Source organism: Cyprinus carpio, chromosome B1 (assembly GCF_018340385.1).
Source record: "Cyprinus carpio isolate SPL01 chromosome B1, ASM1834038v1, whole genome shotgun sequence".
NCBI lineage: Eukaryota > Metazoa > Chordata > Actinopteri > Cypriniformes > Cyprinidae > Cyprinus > Cyprinus carpio.
Window position 1 is genome coordinate 35,948,782 of NC_056597.1, and position 25,618 is coordinate 35,974,399.

Genomic DNA, 25,618 nt, shown 5'->3' on the forward strand with positions numbered 1-25,618 from the left:
AAAATAAACGTAACTGTAATCAGTTACAGTTACTAAGAAAAAATGAGTAATTAAATTACAGTTACTTGTGAAAATGTTAATGATTACAAAGGAGGTTATATTTAAATATTTACACACATCCACATACAGATTTTATTGATTTCTTTCCCAAATTCCACTGACTATTCAGAGACATATACAGCCCTATAATTTACGCATTGCGGAAACCAGTCTGGTTCGTAGAATCCAGTCATAAAAACTGAATTCCTATAGCCTAACGTGGACGGAATCTGCCACATTTTGGACGAATAAATCAAAAGTAGGTCAGTACACCTGAATCAAAATGCGATATGGACTAGTGTCTGTGAATATTAAGCTGCAAAAAGACAAGATATGAATCCTGCACATTCTGAGTGTCTGTGGAAATCAGGCCCGGACTGATGATCGAGAGAACCGGGACAATTCCCGGTGGCCTGGCTGCCGATTTGGCCCGCTATTTTAATATTATTATTGTATAATTGCCTGCCGAATGTACTAAAGCGATTATTTCCGAATTCGCCATTTGATACTTAAATCTCTAATAAATCATGAATCGGTTAGTCATGACTGGCAATGCTTCGGCTTGCGTGCTCTCCGCGCCTCCACCAAACTGTTTGGATCAGACTCAGAGTAATCAATGCAAGAGAGAGAATGGAGTGGACTGTGGAAGCGCAGAGGTGGAGCAGAGAAGCAAAACTACTGTTCAGGGTTTCAAGTGCAGGTCAGTTTCAGCAGTAAAGATGCTATTGTAGTTTCGTCTTTGTTTACTTAGTTAAGCAGCAGCAGCCCATTGCTCACCATCACTCAAAATACTGTGTAAAGGACATCATTATTATCTATTGTAATGTTACAGTAATAATTTAGCAGAAAAATAATCATTTTTATAATAGGTTTAGGGGGAGCTAGGGCAGACAACAACACAACCCTTACGAAAATTAAAGATGATTTTACTATAAATCCAAAGAGAATGGTTACTATTGTTAAACCATGATAACCACAAATTAAAAATTAATTTACAAATCAATTTATTTAAAAATAAATACAAATGGTAATCCATTTTCCAAAAAACAAACAAACAAACAAACAAACAGAAAAACAAAACATGGTTACTGTACTTTTAATAAAAGCATGGTTAATTTTTGTAAGGCAAAAACATGACTCATGTTCAGTATTAGGATTTTTCTATAAAGATATTGTACTCATTTTGACGTAGAAAGTATAGTTTTGTTAAATCTTGTGTATTAAAGTCATGAGAGAGATGGCTATCAGGCCAAAATAAAGAGAATGAAAAGAAAAATGGAAGTGAAGTTGCAGTTCAGGAGAGAACTTTTAATTATGTTGCATGTCCCCAACCTAAAGATTTAAACCTTTTTTTATGTCAGGTCCATACAAAAATAGGGTTGTTCATGTTTCAGAATTTGTTTGTATGAGTTTGAGATTTCCCGGTCTGAAATTTTTTCCCAGTCCGCCCCTCGTGGAAATTAATGGTGCAGACATGCGGTTTCATTTACTACACATAGACCTACTGAAGCTCAATGTGTTTTCAGCCTCTGCAGCATCAATATATGAATATATGAACACATAAACATAATCTCTAGAACGTCACTTCATGAGCATTTTACTTATTTTGAGAAAGCTATGTCATATCATATACAAAGAGACACCAATGTTTCAAAAAGACAGCAATGTTTCAGGAGTTTAGTACACAGAATAGGACACATGCTTATTAGATAACCGTATTTGAGTTGACGTGTATGCTTTTATTTATTATTTTTTAATTAAGTTTTTTTTTTTTTTTCAAACCATTGTTAGATGCAGTTTTGTCCTGAAGTAATGCAAAGATTTGGTTTCAAAACAGTATAAGTAAACAATTTCTTATGATTTTAAATCTGCATTGAACTTCAGATCAATCTCAAAGTAAAAGGCGGTACTAATGTCTGATTTTGTGGTGGATGTGTTCAAATTTGATCTTAATTCAAGTGACGATGGATTTTGAAAGTCTGACAGTCTTGAGCACTACTGTAAGGTTAACCCTGCATGGTGTTAATGTTTGAAAATGATTAACAGTTGAAAATAATTATTCATACGAAATTTAGAAAAGTAATCAAAAAGTAATCAAAAGTAATCAGTTACATTACTTTAATAAATTAATTGAAAAAGTTAAGCTACTATTACATTTTAAATAGGGTAACTTGTAATCTGTAACCTATTACATTTCCAAAGTAACCTTCCCAACACTGCTTGCAGCTTTCTGGAGAAACGCTCCTTCAAATAACTTCACACTCAGCATCCTGAACAATATACCTGTTATGACAGTCATAGTCCTCTAGCAATGCTATAATAAGTCTGTGTGTCATTTGGGCACTAACTATTTTCATCTCAAGTCGGTGATTAAAGGAAGTGTGTGTGACACTGATGTCTTGTGCAATCATTTCCACAGTGGAGCATGTTAATAAACTGAGACTCTTATGTGTAAGGCTTAAACATTGCCTTCCTTGCTTTCTAATACTAAATTAAACAAATGCATTCATAACATATCTGTGTAATATGCAATTAGTTGTGTATTTTTTATTATATAAAAAAGGGGGAACCTTTCCCCTTGCTTTTCTTCTCTGTTATATCAGTTGTTATACTTCACACCTTGAGCAGTAAGCAGAATAATCATTATCAAGTCAATATTCTGATCATATTTTTTAAGGACTTTTACCAATTCCAAACCACATCAATCATAATAACTACAATTAATTTTGTTTACAATCATATATCTTAATATTATGGGGAAGTTGTGGCCTAATGGTTAGAGATTCGGATTCGTAATCCAAAGGTTGTGAGTTTAAATCTCAGGTCCGGCAGGGATTGTAGGTGGGGGGAGTGAATGTACAGTGCTCTCTCTCCACCTTCAATACCCTAACTGAGGTGCCCTTGAGCAAGGCACCGAATCCCCAACTGCTCCCCTGCTTAAAGCTACTTTAAGACTATCTCCAAACTTTCTACCAGGGCTCTGCTGTTTTTCGGCTGGTTATTTCTGTATACTTTGATTGACAGATGTCTCGTCCAGTCAGTGGTGAGTAATCCCAAACCAATGGCGCTATCTCAAAGGGTTGTCATAGATGTTTTACATGCAAATCTGACATTTAATTTTTTGACTTGTTTCGTTATCGGATTTGTTGTTGTGTTTTATGACTTGTTATTTTGCTTTCGAATTTGTCATTGTGTTTTCTGATTTGTTATAATGTTTTCTGAATTGTTGTTGTGTTTTCAGAATTGTTATTTTGTTTTTTAGATTTGCATTTGCATTTGTAATTTGTTATTTTATTTTCATAATTCTAAACTGTTTGGCCCTTCTTGGTCACCGTAGAATCTAGTGGCTAAACCATGCAATTGCACTTCAAAACTTCAAAAATTGGATTTAAAGCCATTGTCTCTATTTTAACATGAAATACTGCCATAATTAAAAATTAATAGAAAATATTAGAACTATTTTTGTATTATTTTCAATAAGAAAAAATATATAATTATTTCATAAATATTTATTAGTACAATGAAATTCTCTCTCTCTCTCAACAAAAAAATATTACATTGATTCTACTGAGAAAAAAAAAAAAAGTTACATTTCAGGTGTCCGTTTTGACCACGGACAACATAAGTGTGATTCCCAAATGAACAATACCAGAGGTTTAAGTGATTACATACTTTTACAATTCATTAACCTTTAACTGCTATTTTAACCCATATGATCTGCAAATTACTTCAGCCATATCATGACACTCCTGTCAATCATTCAGGCCTACACCTACAAAGTGATTTATAAAAGCTGTACAACTGTTCTGTCTTTCCAAAACACTACTTCATCTTCTTCATCTTCATAAGAAAAAAAGAAAAAAAAAAAAAAAAGAAAGAAAGAAAGAAAGAAAAAAATTAATAGCATATTTAAATAATGAGAACATTAGTCATTAGGAAAGGCTACTAGATTGTGTTTTGTCTCTATGTACTTACTGGAGTATTTTCATACACAGAAGAGTTCGGTTCAGGTTTACAGGTATTAGAGCCATGTTGAGTATCCTTTATGAATGAAGAGACAAAGTATATTCAGCACTGTGTTACTTAAATTTCGATATACATATTTGTTAGACATTTGATATTTTTACACTGACACTGAAGAGTGTTTAATTTCTTTTTGGCCAAAGGTGAGGAGAGTTAAAGGGATAGTTCACCCAAAAATCAAAATTATGTCATTAATGACTCACCCTCATGTCGTTCCAAACCCGTGAGACCTCCGTTCATCTTCGGAACACAGTATAAGATATTTTAGATTTAGTCCGAGAGCTTTCTGTCCCTCCATTGAGAATGTATGTACGGTACACTGTCCACGTCCAGAAAGGTAATAAAAACATCTTCAAAGTAATCCATGTGACATCAGAGGGTCCGTTAGAATTTATTGAAGCATCGAAAATACATTTTGGTCCAAATTATCAAAAACTACGACTTTATTCATCATTGACTTCTCTCCCGGGTCTGTTATGAGCGCGTTCACAACACTCCAGTTTAGTGATATCCGTTTCGCGAACGAACCACTCGATGTAACCGGATCTTCTTGAACCAGTTCACCAAATCGAACTGAATCGTTTGAAACGGTTTGCGTCAACAATAAGCATTAATCCACAAATGACTTAAGCTGTTAACTTTTTTAACATGGCTGACACTCCCCCTGAGTCAGAATAAACCAATATCCCGGAGTAATTCATTTACTCAAACAGTACACTGACTGAACCGAGCCAGATAACGAACGAAACATTGACTCGTTCTCGAGACAAGAACCGGTTGCATCGGTTTTCGGATCACCGGTAGTGATGGGAAGTTCTGTTCTTCTCCGCGAACCGGTTCTTTCAGACAGTTCGATTCAATAAACCGGTTGCCGAAAACGGTTCACCAGTTCTTTTGCGCTCGACGTAATGACTACATTGGCGATGATTGCCCTTGATTCAAGCCTTCGGTTTACCCGCGCTCATAACATTAGCGCAGAATCAGTTCAGAATCAATCACCAAAAGAACCAGTTCGGTTCAGATGCGCTGTGTGTCAGTCTGCTTCACGCATGCGCAGTATCATCAGCTCCTCGGTTCTCGAACCGGACGCGTCCGACAGAAACGGTTCTTGACTCGAGAACGAGTCAATGTTTCGTTCGTTATCTGGCTCGGTTCAGTCAGTGTACTGTTTGAGTAAATGAATTACTCCGGGATATTGGTTTATTTGAACTCAGAGGGAGTGTCAGCCATATTAAAAAAGTTAACAGCTTAAGTCATTTGTGGATTAATGCTTATTGTTGACGCGAACCATTTCAAACGATTCAGTTCGATTAGGTGAACTGGTTCAAGAAGATCCGGTTACATAGAGTGATTCGTTCGCGAACCGGATATCACTAAACTGCAGTGTTGTGAACGCGCTCATAACAGACCCGGGAGAGAAGTCAATGCTGAATAAAGTCGTAGTTTTTGATATTTTTGGACCAAAATTTATTTTCGATGCTTCAAAAAATTCTAACGGACCCTCTGATGTCACATGGACTACTTTGAAGATGTTTTTATTACCTTTCTGGACGTGGACAGTATACCGTACATACATTCTCAATGGAGGGACAGAAAGCTCTCGGACTAAATCTAAAATATCTTATACTGTGTTCCGAAGATGAACGGAGGTCTCACGGGTTTGGAACGACATGAGGGTGAGTCATTAATGACATAATTTTGATTTTTTGGGTGAACTATCCCTTTAAATGTTTTATAGGAAATCTTTAACTAAAATACTTACAGTTACATTCTCATACACAGGATCAGTCATTTCAACATAACAAACTTGGTCATCATGATTCATCTTTGCCATTAAAACAAACAAACAAACAAACAAACAAACAAACAAACACAAAGAATAGAGAGAAAATATGTAATGTCTATAAACAACTCAACAGATAAAGTAAACTACATTCAGACTACTGATAGCAAAATATTTTTTTCTCACCTGATCATTGTGAGCACAATTTCTGTTTTTTAACCATCTGCAAAGAGCAACACAATTATAGCCAATCAGAACATATCTTAAGTTATGATTCTGAACCAGTGACATTTCTTTATAGGATGGGCTGTTTTGAATGTGATGAAATCTGGTGCATCTACACGGTTCCCTTTTGGTACAGTTTACTCACATTGCATTTACCATGCTATGAAGAAAATCTGTTTTCTCCAAATAATGGAGCCTGATTTGTTCATATTTGTGTATCATATTTTTAGCGCCATTTTCAAATGTGGCACATGCACCAATTCAAGGTTTTTGAAGGGCTCGGCTTGGAGTGGTTTGTTCTGAATGAGCCTGCCCCTTGATGAATGGATTCTGCATCCAGGGCATAGACTGTATAAAACATGCACAGCAAAAAATCCAGAGTGAAATTAACTCTGCTGGGAGTACATGTGAGACCACACTCAAGAGTGTGAAAGTGTTAAAATAGGAGTGTTAAATTAACACTGAAGCGGAGTTAAAGTTAATGAAATAATTAAGTGATTAACTGAGTGATGATTGACCATTATTGACAAGACCTGATGTTAACAAGCAGAATCAACAAAGACGAAAATCACAATTTTTTTTATGTCACCATTATAGTGGTCAGTGTTTGCTTTAGTTGGGCTCTTGACCCTTATGTTTTAAAGTTAGATTTGGTTTGGTTGTTATAACTTAGTTGTAATAGAGAGACGAGCAAAAATAGAAACATGCTCATGTGATATTATGTTTTTACATAATAAATATTTGACCTAAATCACTGAACTTATTTAAAGCCTAAAACATTAGGTCTAAACATTAGAAAAAAAAAAACTACTAAAAGTAGCATTGAAAACAAAAATAGAATAGTAAGAATAAAGGAAGTTACTAAGACAATTCAGCTAATAATTAATTCATGCCACAGTGCATCATGGGAGCCATGGATTAATTTTGATAGGTGGCACCCAGAATGCACTGCAACATTAACTTATCTCATTAACTTTAACTCTTTGAGGACTTGGGATTTAACTTGAGACTTGTTTGTGACTTGGAAGGAATGACTTGATTCCTCCTCTGGTGAAATCAGCTGCTGAGTTCATGGGTGGAATAAACATATGGCCAGTGTTTGCTTTAGTTACCCCCTTAACACCCAAAACAGGTGAATTCACAACCTTCTCACTCATTTACAGACATTGCATAGTACCACACACAAATATCCTACAAAATCAGCAGTGTGATGATGAAAACTGCAGCTCCACAAGCTCCACAAACCATAGATATGTGTAATGTCATCAGATGTCCTACAACAGAGACAAGAGTAAAACACTAGAACAGATTGATTTGCTCACTTAAGAAAGAGTAAATTAGATGCTCTACCTTTAACAGTGACAGTAACAGCGTCTGATCTCTGAGATCCGTGTTGATTGTGAGCCTTACAGTAAAAGCGTCCACTCTGTAGTGCACTGAAACTCTGTCCAGATCCAACAGAGGAGCTTTGATCCTCCTTAAACCAGCTGAAGTTCAGAGCAGGAGGGTTTGAATCACTGCTGCAGATCAGAGTCACTGAATCTCCCTCCACTATTTCACCAGATCCATTTATGGACACTGAGACACTCTTTGGTGGGTCTAAAGAGGACAAAAATGAGAAGTGTAGCTCCTAAAATAAACTCAACAAGTTATTAAAAAGAACTAATGAATCCATACTCACACGTGACACTGAGCTGAACAGCAGGAGAGATGTAAGTGTGTTCCTGTAGAGCACAGCTGTATCTGCCTGCATCCTCTCTTCTGACTGACTGCAGCAGGAGTTGATTGTTTCTGTCTCTTCTCTCAGTTAATGGCTGTGAGTTTCTGTACCAGACGTATGTTGCTCTGTCAGTCAGAGTGCAGCTGCTTTTACATGTCAGACGGACTGAATCTCCCTCTGTCACTCTCTCAGGAGACTCCACCTGAAGATCTGAACACAACACACACATTATATCTAGTGCTGCTGTCATACACTGATTATTATTCAGCATAATGCACAGAAGAAGAGTGAAACCTCATCAAAGTCACCTGTGACAGTAAGAGACACTCCTGGAGCACCCAGCCATTTCACATTATCGTCATCAGTTGTGAATCTGAAATAGTACTTGTGTGAATCCTTCTGTGTCACATGACTCAGTCTGATGGTGCAGTTCTGCTGTTTATCTCCAAGATACTGAAGCCTCTGACTGTATTCAGGGTCCTCAGACAGATTTGGAAACTCATTATAAGCATTTTTAACTTTTGTTTTGGTCCAGAACACTTTCATGATCTGACGTCCAGTAGGGTATGTAAAAGTGCAGCTCATTATCACTGATGAGTTCTTTAGTGCACAGATGTGTAGATGACTGTAATTCACACCAAAACCCACTAACCAAAATCCCCTCAATAAAAATCAAACTGAATAAAATACCAACAACTAATCAATAAAAAAAAAATCACAAAAAAAACTCTTTTGCAGAGACTCACTGTGAATCATGAGCAGAAAGATCAGAGGAAGAGGAGGAGCCATTCTGACTGACATCACCACAGCAACACCTGCAACAAATGCACAGTGGCTCATTTTTTCAGCTTTAAAGTCAACATGAAACATAAGAAAACAATACTGCTTCATTTTTCAAAGAAAATACAGCAACATTGTAACAGTCGTTTTCTTACTGTATGAGTTTGTAACCGTCCAGTGTCTTTCCCTGGCCTAACTTTTGGTTGACAGCACGTCATAGACAACAGTACAATACTGCCAGAACAATAATTTGTAATTTCATATTCAGAAACTGTTATAAATCTCCTTAACTGAGATCAGTGCATAGCTAGTGTCTACAATATATACACCTGGGCTGGTTGTCTCACCTTTAAGTACCTCTTTCTGTACAGATACACAATTTAAAGTATTGAAATTTTGCCTTAAAATTGAAAGTTTAGTCAGCTCCAAGTTTTCACTAACTTCATATTTCAAGTTGACCAAGCTTAAATTTCAAGGCAGCTTTAACTTTTTTAAATGTTTGTATTCTCCGTAAAACATTACAAATATCTGGAGGAAAAGTGATATCGTGCAAGCCGCTTGTCTAAATTCCTGTCTTTTATAGTTTGCAAATCTGCTGGTTTACAATGTTTTTCTAAGTTTTATTGTTAGTGACTTCCGCGAGCACCAAATTTTCTTTGTGTGTATAACATTGTGTGACTGATATTTCCTCAGAACAGGCTATTGTAACTTATCACATGCTCGGGTTCTTGTTTGTTGCTATTTTATCTCATTTGTTACAGAAATCGAACAAGCCTATAGGCTCTTTATTGTAACAACGTTATTTTGCACTATATATACAGGTACAGTATGAGTGTGTGTGTGTGTGTGTGTGTGTGTGTGTGTGTGTGTGTGTAGCAAGAAGCCTGACTTTAACACATCAACAACGACTGTTAGCTCAAGCAGTGTTGTGTATCATTATTATTATTATTATTTTATGCATATTTTTTATGCATATTGCAGATGAAATATTCGGAGCATAAACACCACATGAAATTGCTCAGCTGTATTTTATCTTTGAGAAATAGGCTATGCGTAAAGGACAGCCAAGGTGTTTGTTTTAAATATATTTTAATGAAATAAAATAATAAGTGTACACTGACATATCATAAATTAATATGTTAAAAATTGCACACAACACGCTCATGTGAGTTTTTGATAATATTAACAAAACGTTTCACCTCATTGATATTTAGCTATCTATCAATCTTTTTTTAAATGACCCAGTAAATTGTCCTGTCATGCACATGTGTAGTAGGCTATAGCTTAAGGCTATTTTGTTGTCAAGCTTTCTTTTTTGTGCACAGTCTCCTACTTGAAAGGGAGTTTAAAACATCATCACCAGAAGCATTAACTGGATTTCACTCTTCATTTATTTCTGCTTATAATTCAGTTTCAAAATGGTGAAAAACCTTTAACTCTCTAGGGTTATTTGGTCACTTCTGACCGAAAAGTTTTACAATAAAAAAATTTAAAAATCGTAGCTTCATCGGAATGGTGAGAAACTTTGTGACTTTTATGGTACTTGGTATATGAACACACAAAAAAAATCTATAAATCAGCCATGATGCCTAAAAAAAGTACACAACAGTGAAGGGGTGAATCTCTAAAACATCAAGAGTGCAAAACAGACAAACACACTCACACTCACACACACACACACACACACACACACACACACACACTTATACACACATAAACATACACACACACACAAATGAACGTGTGACACTGTAAAAGCTAATTTTGGAAAATGTGTAAAATAAAATCAAGTATTTAACCAAGTAGTAAGAAAAAAAGCACATAGCAATGAAAGCATGAAAGCATGAGACTGTAAGCCATCAAGATTGCAAAGTAGAGACACAGAGAGAGAGAGAGAGAGAGAGAGAGAGAAATATGAGACTGTAACAGGGAAAATTGAGAATATGTGGAATAAAATCAATGAAATCAAAAAAATGGGGAGACATTGGATCCAAAATGCAAAAGTCTCACACTATGTTTCTCTCTTGAACACACTCAGCCAAAAGAAAAAAATGCCAATGGTGCTTGCCGAGGGATGTGAAAACAAGCATCATTTTCACAAAGTGCAATCATCCAATTTGCAACTGAGACACTCAGTTGTGATCTGTTATTGTTTAACAAACACAAATTACAGTTTGTATGTAAATATGCAGATAATATGTAAATATAGTTAGGATGATATTTAAAACACTTATTTTTTTTCTATTTTCCATTTACTGTTTTATAATTATTATACTTTTGCTGTTATTTTAGTTTTTTGTTCATAATTGCTGTTGCCTTTTAAAGATGAGTTACTGTTCATTGAATAGCACAAAAAACTGATTTAATTAAAACAATTATCATAAAAAACTTAAAAAAAAATTATGATGAATGAATTGCATTTTTATTAAATTAGAATTAAAACAATGGGTAACAAAATGCTTTCCATTTGTTCTCTTTCTAACGCAATGCTCAGGTTTGACTGTATTATAAAGTAAAACTGGCACTTCAAATTACCATTTAAACCAAACAAACAAACAAACAAAAAACGTAACAAAAGTAGTCTTTGAGAATCTCTAAATATATATTCAAATCAACAACCTAAAAAAAGTAGAAAATATGTGCAAAAACAACTAGTGAATTCACAAGCCTTTCTATAGAGAGCTGTACATCAATCTAATGGTTAACTATGGTATTGCATGAAATTATTGCTCACTACTCCCATCAGATGGCACCAATCTGGCTTAAAAAAAAAAAAATGGTTACACGCCTAGTCTCCATTTTAACCTGAAATACAGCATTCACCAAAAAATAATGAATATATATATATATATATATATATATCTATATATATATATAATATATATATATATATATATATATATATAAAATATTATTTTCAATGGGGAAAAATAGATCATAATTATTGCATAAATATTAATTATTACCATAAAATTCTATTAAAATTCAAAATTCAAAAGAAAAAATATTATTGAATAGAATATATTACATTGATTTTACTGGGGGGAAAAAAATATTTGATCAGGGGTCCAGTCACTTTTGACCGCGAAGGTCCTGAGTATGACTCCTAAATGAAGAACCCCAGAGGGTTAACACAATAAATACAAAAAGTGTAAATGAATTGTAAATAAAGCTTATTTAAACATTCACTGGTGTCTTTCAATTATCTCTTGTTACACACAAAACTCTGAAATAGTATTATAAATAAGCTCAATACACTTCCTGACTATAAACTGCCTACATAATTCAGAAAATTATCTTAAACACTTACAGCGCATGGATATGGATTCAGGTTAGTTCCGTTACTTTAACGATCAGTTTACACGTGGACTTCAGAAACAATGTTTTATCTTCTCTCTCTTCAGCGATTGAAACGAAAATACAAACAAATATAAGCAAATTAACACACCAGTGTCATTATAACGTCGATATTTGCTACACAGAAACATATTTAACACGAAATTGTTGAGTAAATATCAGTTAAAGAAAAGTATCAAAAAAAACTCTCGCACAGAACACCCCACAACAAAAACATACCCTATAACACCCTATATATCCGCTTTCTCCTCCACCAACAAAAGAAAAAAAAATAATTAATAAAGTTCTCACCGGCTGCCACTCCGCGATTTGACGATGTTTTGACTGTCTGTGCACTTTTCACGTCCCAGCTCGTCAGTTATCGGAGCTCGTGATCGTCTCGTCTCATCACAGAACTGACTTTTTTCCCCCGATTCCGAATAATCCACCCTTCGCCTTTTTATTTATTTATTTATTTAGTGCTTTACCCGTTCGCTGTTTGTTTATTTTTATTCTCTGCAGTTTGACTTGACATTTATCCAAGAGCACTTTTCGACAGTCCGTTATGTCCTTTTTTTGTTTTCTTATGCAGTGCGGTAAATAAACGTTTTTAAGAGGGACAGAAAAACTTAAACATATTAGCTGTTAAATGTAGTCATGCAATACAATTGCCCTACATAGATAATGATATATTAACTGCTTCTGTCCCCCCCAGCATTTGGTGTGGAGAGCGCCCCAAATAAGGCTATATACGTGGGGGATAGATGTTTAATATTCTAAGGGCACAAATAGGGAACAAACGAATTAGAACGATCAAGACGTAATGCTGCCTTGAAATTTAAGCTTAAATCTGAAGTTAGGGAAAACATGGATATTTGAGTTGACTAAACGTAAAAATTTAAGGCACGAACACCAACTCTTTTTTATATACTCTGCTGCCGTATTAATGGGCTGGAGAGTGAATTTTGCGTTATATTTAAGAAGTCATTGTTACAGGGTTTTTTATTTTTTATGTATTTATTTTTTTTTAACTGCACAAACCGAGCATAAATGAATGGCACAAACAGGCACAAATTGAGCACAAATGTAGCACAAAACAAATGGCATAGTTTTGGTGATTATTTATTTTTATGGGGTGCCAAATTTACAAAGGTATTTATACTGGTTTTGTGACAACTTGCCCCAGCCCTTGTCCTGAGAACACAGTTGAATCTTTCAATCTACAGTTATTATCCTGTTCTGTAACAGATTGATGAGGGTTTTGATCAAGGTGTTCGTCATCAAAATACAAAACTGTGCTGTTTAAACCTCATAGTTACTGATATACAGCCCTGCAGTGGTGGAGCCAGAGGGGTGTCCAGGCCCCTGACGTCTGATCGGCCACCACAGAGCAGGTCATTTTTGATAATACAAACAAAGTCTCAGCATTGAAATTCTGATAGTTTCATTAAGAATTTCAAACAATAAATGTCATGATCCTGGCTCTTTCTTTCTCTTTTCTCATCCCTTGCCTCCCTCTGCTGGTTGTTTTATGTCCTACTTTCTCTTCTTTCACTCTTACCCACTGTCTCTACCCCTCATTACTGTCAGCTGGATCTCATTCTCTCATCATCACACCTGTTCTCTATCTGCCTCTTTTGCCCTCGCTGTATCTAGCTCTCTTTTTCGTGTCTGTGTTGTCAGATCATTGTTTGTCCTAGATGCACGGAGCAGAGTGTAACCGTGACTTCTCTGTAGTTGTTTTTTGTTTTGTCTTGTCTAGTCTAGTCCAGTCCAGTAGTGTTTACACATTGAGCCTCAGTTTTTGCTGTTGTGTTTACCTCTTTTGTGCTGTACCCAGCGGTCTTCGTTGAGGGTTGCAGAGAACTTCTCATCTCGCCAGTACTCCTTATCTCTCTATTCAAGAGCCGCCCGGATCCGCGGCTGATATCCTTTGTTGCCGTTTTGAGAAGAAGCAGTCAAGCACCCTAAGTTACCTTTGTGAATATTCAGTTCTGTTTATCTGCCTTGCGGCACATCCTTATTTGCTCATTAAAACACTGTACCTGCTATCGTCTCTGGACCCCTCTGTCTCATTACAGAATGATCCGACCAGAAGGAATGGATCAGGCTGGGGGCCACCCTTTCCAAACCGCTGTAGAGATGCAGGGAGGGTTGCTGGGAAGGCACGATGAGGAACTCGCTACGGCTCGCCGAATGGTGACCAATCTTTCGCAGCAACTCCACTTACTTCGGAGGGAGGCTTCCCATTCCGTTTCTCAGGATTCGCCCGAGCCGCGGGTGAACAACCCCCCATGTTACTCTGGCGAACCCACTGAATGTCTGCCTTTCCTGACTCAGTGCGAGGTCATCTTCTCACTTCAGCCGTCTTCCTACTCCAGAGAGCGTTCCCGGATAGCCTATGTCATCTCACTTCTCAAAGGAAGAGTCCACGAGTGGGGAACGGCTGTATGGAATGCAGAGGCCGAATGTCTGATCGGGTACATCCAGTTCAAGGAGGAGATGTTACGTGTTTTTGATCGCTCTGTCCATGGCCCAGAGGCTTCTCGCGCTTTGTCCTCGTTACGGCAGGGATGACGCACGGTCACCGAATTTTCTGTGGCGTTCCGTACTCTCACCACTTCATGTGGCTGGAACGAGCCAGCCCTGGTGGCCCGTTACATTGAGGGACTAGATGCCGAGATAAGGGACGAGTTGCTGGCCGGAGAGGTACCAACTCGCCTTGATCCTCTGATCGACTCCGCCTTGCGAGTGGAGAGGCGCTTTGAGCTGCGACAACGGGCTCGCCGCGCTCTGACCACGCCTACCCCGTCATCCACTGGCAGCTCTCCATCAACAGCCTCTATCGCACCTGAACCGATGCAGCTGGGAGGGATCCGAATCTCGGCTGTTGAACGCCAGCATCGGATTATCAACCGCCTCTGCCTCTACTGCGGCTCGGAGGGACACTTCGTCGCCACGTGCCTGGTGAAAGCCAGAGCTCACCAGTTGTAAGAGGGAGACTGGTGAGCGGCTTTTCTCTGGACCCTCAACCGCACTTCCGGACCACCCTTCCTGTACTTCTCCGTGTAGGTCACCGTAGCCACCAGATCCAATCCTTAACAAACTCAGAAGCGGAGGGAAATTTTATGGACAAGAGCTGGGCCCTGGAACTGGGTATTCCTCTCATAGATCTTCGGGATCCCACTTCTATCTTCGCTCTGGATGGTAGCGTTCTTGCCCAGGTTAACTGTTCCACAGCACCGGTGAGTCTCACCGTGTCCGGTAACCACAGATATACTATTTCTTAATTCACCTTATAACCCCCCAGATAACCCCCAACCATAGTTCAACCAACATAAGACCTAACATAATCCTCATATTAATTGGGCTAAGAAAACCATACTCTCCTGGGGTCTGTCATGTCATGTCAAATGTCTTGTGTCTGCTGCCTCTCCCGTGTCTTCTGTTTCTGTTTTTCAGGAGGAGCCAGGGGATTATTTTTTTTGTCTGGGTCTGAGTTGCAGCATAGAGCTTCTCCCAGGTTTTTCAGTCATTCCCGGGCCACATCTCTTCCTCCGCATCGGCAATACGATTGCAGCATAGAGCTTCTTCCGGGTACCACTCCTCCTCGTGGGAGGCTCTATTCTCTCTCTATCCCCGAGCATAAGGCTCTTGAGAAATATCTCTCAGAATCGTTAGACGCGGGCACTATCGTTCTCTCCACCTCTCCTGTGGGAGCTGGGTTCTTTTTTGTGAAGAAGATGGATGGCACGCTGCGCCCCTGCATAGATTACAGAGGCTTGAATGACATAACGGTTAAGAACCGGTACCCATTACCCCTTATGTCATCAGCTTTTGAGATCCTGCAGGGGGCACAATACTTCACAATACTGGAACTTCGCAATGCATATCATCTTGTACGAATCAAGGAGGGTGACGAGTGGAAGACGGCGTTTAATACACCCTTTGGGCACTTTGAATATCGTGTTCTTCCGTTCGGGGTAGTTAACGCCCCCTCCGTATTTCAGGCTCTTGTTAATGATGTCCTTAGAGACATGTTAAACCTGTTCGTGTTCGTTTACCTTGATGATATTTTGATTTTCTCTCCGAATCTCCAAGTTCATATGCAACATGTTAGACAGGTCCTTCAACGACTCTTGGAGAACTGTCTTTTTGTCAGGGCAGAGCAATGCACCTTTCATGCTCAATCTGTCACGTTTCTCGGTTCCATTATCTATGCCCAGGGTATTAGTATGGACCCTGTCAAGGTTCGCGCTGTAACTGACTGGCCCAGGCCAGAGTCTCGTGTCACTCTTCAATGATTTCTGGGTTTTGCTCATTTTTATCGACGCTTTATTCTGAATTTCAGTCAGGTAGCAGCCCCCCTCACTGCGCTTACTTCGGTCAAGACTTAATTTTCTTGGACGGAGGCCGCCCAGGCAGCCTTTGAGCATCTCAAATCGCTCTTTTCATCTGCTCCTATCCTTATCACCCCCGATTTAGAAAGGCAGTTTATCGTCAAGGTTGACGCTTCAGAGGTGGGTGTTGGGGCCATCCTCTCTCAGCACTCCTGGGCTGATGAGCATATCCATCCCTCTCGATTTATTTTAGTGGCCTCACCGCCTTAACCCAGCTGAACATACAAAATTATGATGTGGGTAACCGAGAGCTTTTGGCCATTCGTCTCGTGTTAGGGGAGTGGCGGCACTGGCTGGAGGGAGCTGCGGTCCCATTCGTAGTCTGGACTGACCATAAGAATCTCGAATACATCCGGTCAGCCAGGAGACTCAATGCCCGTCAGGCTCAGTGGCTCCTACTGGCCGGGGTGCAAGAATCTTAAGCCTGACGCTCTATCACGCCAGTTCCCTTCTGCTGAGACCATGCCTACTGATGAGGGCATCCTCCCTCAGCAGGTCTTAGTGGGCGCAGCCATCTGGGGAATTGAACGTCTGGTCAAACGCACCTTGTCTCGTACTCACACGCCTAGGCTCTGCCCTAGGGGGCTTTTGTTTGTGCCTCCATCCGCTCATCGCGCTGTTCTTCAGTGGGGGCACTCTTCTAAATTATTCGCTTACCCGGGGGTCAGAGGCACCATTGCCGCCGTTCGTCAGAGGTTTTGGTGGCCCTCCCGTGAGTGAGACATCCGCCGCTTTATCGCGTCCTGTTCAGTCTGTGCCCAGACTAAGGTCAGTAGTAGACCCCCGGTGGGGTATCTAAGACCCTTACCCGTGCCGTCTCGTCCGTGGGCGCAGATTGCCCTTGATTTCATCACTGGGCTCCGTCCCTCCAGAGGTAACCACGTTATAAACTCCCGTCCGCCTGAGAGACCGCCCAGACTGTAGTTGAACACGTTTTTAAGATCCATGGTCTCCCCAAGAACGTTGTATTTGATGTAGTAGAACACACGTTTTAGGATCCATGGTCCCTTCCCACCACGAGAACTCTCCTCCTGATAGAGGACCACAATTCTCCTCCCTCTTCTGGAAGGAGTTTTGTCGCCTTATCGGTGCCTCAGCCAGTCTCTCCTCCGGGTTTCACCCACAGACGAACTGTCAGGCCGAACGCGCTAATCAAACGATCGGTCGGTTGTTGCGTAGTCTCGCATTTCATAACCCCGCATCTTGGGTAGAACAGCTTCCTTGGGCAGAAAATACCTACAATTCCGCCCCCGAGTCAGCTACCGGTCTGTCGCCGTTTCATGGCTTTTTAGGTTACCAGCCCCCTCTCTTTCCTTCTGACACCAAATCCAAGGTACTATCCGTACGAGCGTTCATCCAGCGTTGCAGACGAACTTGGAGAACGGTCCGATCCGCCCTTTGTAGATCGCGCTCCGTTATGTGCCGGTCCGCAAATAAGCCCGTCTCAGAAACCCCCGTTATGTCCGTGGACAAAGGGTTTGGCTCTCTACCACTAACCTTCCCTTTCAGTACCCCTCGCGACGTAAGCTGGCCCCCAAATTCATTGGACCCTTCCGCATCATTAAGGTTCTTAGCCCGGTCTCAGTCAGACTTAGGCTCTCCGACGTGTTCATCACATTTTTCATGTTTCTTGTTTGAAGCCTGTTATTTGCGCTCCCCCTTGTCATGTCCCAGGTTCGTGTCGAGGGCTCTCCCGTCTACCGAGTTCGTAGGTTGCTTGATGTTCGCCCCAGGGGGAGGGGTCATCAATTTCTGGTTGATTGGGAGGGTTATGGTCCTGAGGAGAGATGCTGGATCCCCTCCCGGGACATTCTGGAACCGCTCGCTCCCTCATCGACCGATTTCTAACAGATCCCGTCAGTCCCCCCGTCTTTTAGTGCGCCAGGAGGCGCACCTTGATGAGGGGGTACTGTCATGATCCTTGGCTCTTTCTTTCTCTTTTCGCATCCCTTGCCTCCCACTGCTGGTTATTTTATGTCTCACTTTCTCTTCTTTCACTCTTACCCACTATCTCTAAACCCTCATTACCGTCAGCTGGATTCATTCTCTCATCATCACACCTGTTCTCTATCTGCCTCTTTTGCCCTCGCTATATCTAGCTCTCTTTTTCGTGCTCTGTGTTGTGGGATTTCATTGTTTGTCCTAGAGGCACGGAGCAGAGTGTAACTGTGACTTCTGACTTGTAGTGGTTTTTTTGTTTTTGTCTTGTCTAGTCTAGTCCAGTCCAGTAGGTTTTACACATTAGAGCCTCAGTTTTGCTGTTGTGTTTACCCTCTTCTGTGCTGTACCCAGCGGTCTTCGTTGAGGGTTTTGCAGAGAACTTCTCATCTCGCCAGTACTGCCAGATCTCTCATTCAAGAGCTGCCCGGATCCGTGGCTGATATCCTCTGTTACGTTTTGAGAAGAAAGCAGTCAAGCACCCTAAGGTTACCTTTGTGAATATTCAGTTCTGTTTATCTGCCTTGCGGCGAATCCTTATTTGCTCATTAAAACACTGTACCTGCTCATCGTCTCTGGGACCCATCTGTCTCTTTACAATACTACAGTTTACAGTGTCCATAATCTAGCGAGGGAAAAAAATATTACACTAGAGGAGAATTTATATATATTTATATCATACAACTTGCTCTTTTTATTATAATTAATAATTGTAAAGATGATAACCATATTATAGAAAAAAAAGTATAATACTTGTATGCGAATCAGTTTTTACTTTCACACATTAACAATATAGTTTAGTTTAGAAAAAATTTAGGGAAAAAAAAAAAATCGCAAGCTTGTTAAAGTATTTATTAATTCTCACTCCAGGCTGAACTCGAAAGTTGTAGCCATGTTTGAAGTAAAGTTGAAGTTTTATGTTTCTGTCCCACAACACCTTACAAAAATTTCTGAGCAATGTTGCCGGGCAAGTTTGGGTAATGGGCAACAAGTGCGACACAGGGCCACGAATAGATCTAAATGACCAGTCCTATTATTTATTTTAAGCCATTTAAAAATGAACAGCTATTGGCCCAAAGTGCTTTTCCAAATTAAGCTATACCAAAATACAAAAAGTAAACGAACACAGCCACATATAGTACTCTTAATGTTACATATAGAGATTTAAAATCAGCGTGTGGTGGTGCAGTTTTTATATAGGGTGGAACTCTCTTTCGATTTCCAGCGTTGTCCGTGGAACAGTCAACTGAAGACTTTCTAGTTGACGAAGTCCTGGGAGCAGTTCAGTGGGAACAGAAGGAGTCGGAATCTATGCCAGAATGTATTATCCCGATAGAAATTTGTTTAACATTCTTAATGGCGGGAACGTGCCCAAGCCACATTGCTAAATAAATAAATTGCTCCAGAAGACACACATGTAAAATCAGCCTAACGTTGGTTTGCAGTTCTTTATATAGGGTGTGAAGTCTGCAATCCTAGGATTTCTTCATGTTTTTTCTTTTTTGGGGTCATACACGGCTCTCCTGTCTATAGTCTAGGACCCCTGAATAGACTGGCCACCACATCTATTTCGACTCTAGTCACGCACCTGGAGCTCCCTGTGACAACCAGCCCCCCAACCAATCTCCAAGGGCATGTTGAAGGAAGATTATGAAGTGGGGCATTACCCATTTTCATCAACACTGGTGACCCTGACCGCAGTATAAAATGATCAAGATTTAAAACCAACCGTTGGTGATTTCACCATCTAATGCCACCATGGACTAACTTTAACACCTCAGCTATAAACCAGAAACAGAGTTTCGCCAATATAAGAAACTTGATGTTAGTCCATAAGATGTCTAATGTTTCAAACTTGGGAATAAAAACCATTTATCAGTTGCATGCAACAACGATAACAAGAACCGCCTAAGAGACAGAGAGAAAAACAATGCTTGATACTGACTTTAATTTGTATAGTAGACTAGCATCATGGTGTCTCCCAGGACTGTTAAACACTGGAAAGCATGCATTGGTTGTGCTACAATATGAAACATTCTGCCATAAATGTCATTGATAAAACATCAAAGTAATGGGACATAAATAAACAAGAATTCAATGAACTGATGGATGAAGAAGCTAGAAGCGTCTGTACACCTTAGCTGTCAGTGGTTTTGGTTTCTCAGAAGTGTCAGCTTTCTCTAAATTATGGTCACAAGACAGTTCCTTTGTAATGAGAAAAGTTGTGAATCTTTTATTGCAGCATCACTATTTGGTGGCCTGGGATCATGTGACGTTAAAAGAACACCCTACTTAGGAAGAGGAAACAAGCGCTTTGGTTTTACCAACGTGAAATAATTGCTTCATTGCAGCTGCTATTAGAAGCTCCTCCTTCCAAACAAAAAATCCAATCATCAACACGCAAACTCATCTCCACAATCCATCTGCTTTTACAAACCCTAAATATCATAAAAATAGTTGCACATTCAGGACTGCACACAAGCATTGGTGGAACAAACCTGAAATAAATGATTTTTTTTTTTTTTTTTTAAGTGTAAGAATCAACATTTATGAGACAGTTAATGTTAATTTTATTGCAGAGTTAAAATGATATTGAAATGGGACTTTGGCCAGCAGCTTCTGAGATTTTTACAAATATGGCAGCAGTGTGAATGCACTTTGATTCTTTTTTACCAGCCAAAGGTTAAAGATCCAGTGATTACCTCAATGTTGGCACTAAAATGAAGGTGCGATTAACTTCACTTCCATACTGGGATGCATTTCGGAGTGAAATGGCACATCAGACAAGAATAAAGCATAAAGCAGGACTTTATTTTAGCCACTGCCATCGATTGGATTGTGAGAAGTGAGCGTTGCATACTGAATTCATTCATTTTTGTCTGAAATGTGAATTAAGTGTGTCAAATAACACTACTAATATTAAGACTACTAATTTATTGAATGAAAGATGAATCCAAAATGTTAAATGTAAAAAAACTCCAAAAAAATAAATAAACAATTATCAGTAAGTAATTGCCATCAAACAAGTGACAATGCATAAAGCAACAACATATTCCCATGATGACATTATTAGCTGGCAACAAGCCTTTGACTTCCACTTGTATCCGTAAATCTTAGTCGTAAATCTTGTCATAATTCTCCAGTAAAGCATCATCAGACACTCCTGTCAAACATCCAGGGTTCCACCACACAGAAACACATTAAGGTTGTAAAATATTTTGGTGTGTGCCATCGTCCACTACAGCATATTCCTGTTAGGCTGCAACAATGAGACAAAAAGGAGATCCATTTACAACCTTTTACTATTTTAGTATATAAGGTACTTATTATAGTCAATCAAAATACTGCAGTGGTGTACACTGATGAGCCATTACATTATGTCCATATATATATATATATATATATATATATATATATATATATATATATATATATATATATATATATATATATATATATATAGTGATATACAGTAGTGTACATTTGAAGTGGATCAAAAAAGTTCATCAAAGTTGTCCTAAGATAAGAACACATTTTGTTTTAGGTTTTAGGAAAACTTTGATAAAAGGTTTTGATCCACTTCAAATGTTGACTACTGTATATATATATATATATATATATATATATTAATATATATATATATATATATATATATATATATATATTAGCGGTGACCCCGAATAGTCGAAGATTCAATGCTTCGATAGGAAGAGCCTGATTCGACTACCAGTCGCACAGTCGAATATCCGTGGGGTGTTATGATCATGCCATCTTGGCTATATGGAGGTGCTCAAATGTCTGATTTCAAATACACCTACTGGTTTTCTCCCAGTAAGCTAATATACAGCCTATTAAGACAATGCTGTAAATAAGAATCTGAAAAGAAAGAAGCTTCAAATAAATATTTTAACGTGCGTGAAAAAATCCAACCACCCCTATAGATTTAAGTTTCACTTTCCATAATCCGTAACCGATAGAGCAGCATCTTGGCGGCAGGGATTTAAATCTTTAACAAGACTCAAATTGACATGGGTAGAGTAAGAGACTATATATATATATATATATATATATATATATATATTATATATATATATATATATATATATATAAAGTCAGTTATTTCTATATTTTATTGTACTGTGTCATAGAATACTAAAATTTTCACCAGCTAAAAATGGGTTTAAGTCAGTTATTTCTATATTTTATTGTACTGTGTCAGTAGGAAATATGGGAAATATCAGTTTACATTTCCAAACATTAAATCTATCTCACAAAGAATCTGACAACAGACATACATCCTTGTTTGCACAAGGAGTCTGATAACAGCCATAGATCTGATCTCATCATCATCAAATCTATCTCTTGAAGCATGTGTCAAGAGACCTACCTGCAAAGCTACCTGAAAAAATACCAAAAATTTCACATATTAAAAAATAAACACAAAATGCATTGACATAAATCATCCAAAACATCCGCATCAAAAATTTTGAGAACAACTTCACACAATTTCAATCATGTTTACACACTGCCTTCAATATTTTTGTTCGTAATGAAAAAAAAAAAAATTGTATTGGGTTTGATTTTCTGCATTTTTCGCATCCGTAGCAAGCATTTTGAGAGGTATTTTTGACAATTCAGAGCCACCGTACAAGTGAAAGCCAAAATCCAAAATGGCATCTGACAAGTTGATCCACTTCATCTCGCAGCACAAAGCACTGTAAAGATCCTTGCACGCTGAGTACACAGAAATTGGTGGTCTTCTTTTTAATATGTGGCTCCTGTCTCGCTAGCAAAGCATCAAACTGAGCCACTGACATCCTGAAGTAAACTTCCTCTCTATATCTCAGGGTTGGATGGACCCAATATTTCCTAATTCTTTTTCTCCTTTTAAGAAGAGAGAGGATTTTCAAAATCATCCTCACTGCTTTAAGACTCCACTTTGTATTGTTTTAAGATTTTTATTTTTATTTATTTTTTTGCAGTGGATTAATTAAAATGCATCGGACTCAGTGTGCAAGGTTAAAAAAATTTAATAGGACGAATAAAAAAAAAAATGAAATGAAAGTGAAAATTTCAGACTCAATAAGAACCCATAGAAATGCACATTTGACAGTAGCTAGAATTGACAGTTGTAGTAGCTTGAGTAGGGATGCAAATGTAAAATTATGTTCTTTATCAAAAACAATAACATCTGTAAAAAATTTATTAACCTCATTTTTATATGGTGAAATTGAATTATTATGACCATTTTAGATTTATTATAAATTAGCCATTGGTCTTCCATAATAGCAACTATATGGTTTCTAGATATTTTTATGAAAAACAGTACATTCAGTATAAATTCACATACACCCTAGCTTAATCACAGAAAATAATGAAATTATATCCCATTACTCCTTTATTACATGTATTAATAATATAATAAGATTTGATGTGAATTATCCCACATTTCTGACACAATAGCATGGTGCAGTTATAATGTTACTACAGTAAATCCATGGTAAATGATTGTGATTTGTAGATGGGAAAGCCTTGTATTGTACCACACAGTGTTTCTCTTGTTTGTCAGCGCTGTATCATCTCCTTTCAAACTAGTTTAAATCACTGAGTCATCTGTGTTCTTCGCTGAATTCAAGCACTTCACACTGGATTTCACAGCACTGTTTAGTGCTCGCGTGATCGAGTGAACACATCTGCTCTAGTAAACTTGCGCTGCGCTGCCATTTGAACTTTGACCTTTACGACAATTAACCATGGTTTTATTAAAGTAAAATTGTAGTAACCATGGTTTTTGGCTTATTGACTACCATTTAACCACAGTTTTACTACAAATATCATGGTTAAACTATAGTTAGTATTTCAAAACTATGGTTACCATGGTTTTACTACTCACCATGGTTTTCTTGGTTGTATTTGTAATAAATAACGCCAAAAGTTTATTAGGGAGGTGGTCATAATGTAATGGTTAATTTGTGTAGATTACGGAGTAGGATATTTAATAGCACAATAATTTTCTCTATTGTATGTGAAAATTGGAAGATTCTCATAAATCGTAACATTCTCATACACATGGATGTTCATTTTAGGATCAGGTGTTTTACTGCAAGGATGAGCAGCCTTCATGAGAGAGAGAGAGAGAGAGAGAGAGATGAGAACCAGGAGAAAAAGGAAAGCACAACTAATCTTGAAATATAGTGGTATCGTCTAGGTTTGAATTAGAAGCTGTACACTCACCACTGCATTCTCATTCACATATGAGAACAGACTAGAATCAGATATTGTGCTTATGTCATCAGAATTGTTCACGAGGAACTGAAAAGTATAAGAAAAATATCCAATAGTGTTACCATCAGCATTCCAAGACAGAAGAGGAGAGAATCAGAGTAATAAAATGAAAACATATAAAACAAGAATGGCATACATTTTAAAACGCATCAGTAAACCTATTTCCTGTTTGTTCATTTGTGCATTTTAGCGGGTAAAAGAAAATCTAGTGCTCTGTCAGTAGATTAATACAACCAACATTTTACTGTACCATAAAGCAAATGATTACAAACATGGACATTTTCAATACTTAATCTGATGCAGGATGATGTAGCCTCTAAGAGTTATTTGTAAATGAATCATTCATCTGAGTCATATCTTTTCAGTGACTCCAAGTGATCCGGTTCAGTAAACCGGACTAAATGATTCTTTCACAAATCAAACTGAATCGCCGAAAACCTCTTTTAGTCAAGTCCGCCTTAGAGTGATCAGAGTTTCATACTTATGGCTTTATTATAATGCTTTCTAGCATATAAAATATCAAAGCACATGTGATAATGTAACAAATAGCTTGAATGCATTTTGTTTGCAAGGTAGGTCAACTACGAGTGATAAATAAATAAATAAATAAATAAATAAATAAATAAATAAATAAATAAATAATTGTATTTGAACAAAGATCCATTTCAGTAAAATCTTTCCTTTATTTTTTGGCTTCTTTTGCTATATTTTCCTCATTCATTTTTATGTTTCCCTTCAGCGCCCCCTATTGGGCAAAGCGTGTATTTGAGCACATATTGTAGTGAAACTGACTGACCTCAGACTGCAGTTTGTTCCTTTTTACACAGCTGCTAAAAAAAAAAAACATATTATATTAACATATATATTAACATCACACAATATTAAACCACATAACTAACACAAAAAATAAAACTCTGACTCTTACCAGGTTAGTAATGCAATGATGACAGCAGCTACAATTCCACACAGTGTTACTACAATGGCTGTATGAGATGTCTTCCAAAATAGTACTGAGACAAGATGAAAGGTTAAGATAAAATCATCACATTAAAACAGTCCACAATGAATCACACAAGTAAATAAGCTGCT

At 38.1% G+C, this 25,618-nt stretch overlaps 2 long non-coding RNA genes and 1 pseudogene across 2 annotated transcripts; all 3 read right to left on the reverse strand.

The window, feature by feature from the left end:
- Nucleotides 1–3,582: 3,582 nt before the first annotated feature.
- Nucleotides 3,583–6,510, reverse strand: LOC109097891. Its single transcript, XR_006153834.1, has 4 exons — nucleotides 6,032–6,510; nucleotides 5,825–5,887; nucleotides 4,015–4,080; nucleotides 3,583–3,879 (listed from the first exon to the last, which is right to left on the reverse strand). It is a non-coding gene; the product is annotated as an uncharacterized LOC109097891 (long non-coding RNA).
- A 1,036-nt stretch (nucleotides 6,511–7,546) lies between these two features.
- LOC109074748 lies at nucleotides 7,547–7,951 on the reverse strand. The gene is made up of 2 exons (XR_006153832.1): nucleotides 7,752–7,951; nucleotides 7,547–7,669 (listed from the first exon to the last, which is right to left on the reverse strand). It is a non-coding gene; the product is annotated as an uncharacterized LOC109074748 (long non-coding RNA).
- A 12,846-nt stretch (nucleotides 7,952–20,797) lies between these two features.
- Nucleotides 20,798–25,618, reverse strand: part of LOC109086077 — a 44,164-nt pseudogene continuing 39,343 nt past the window's right edge.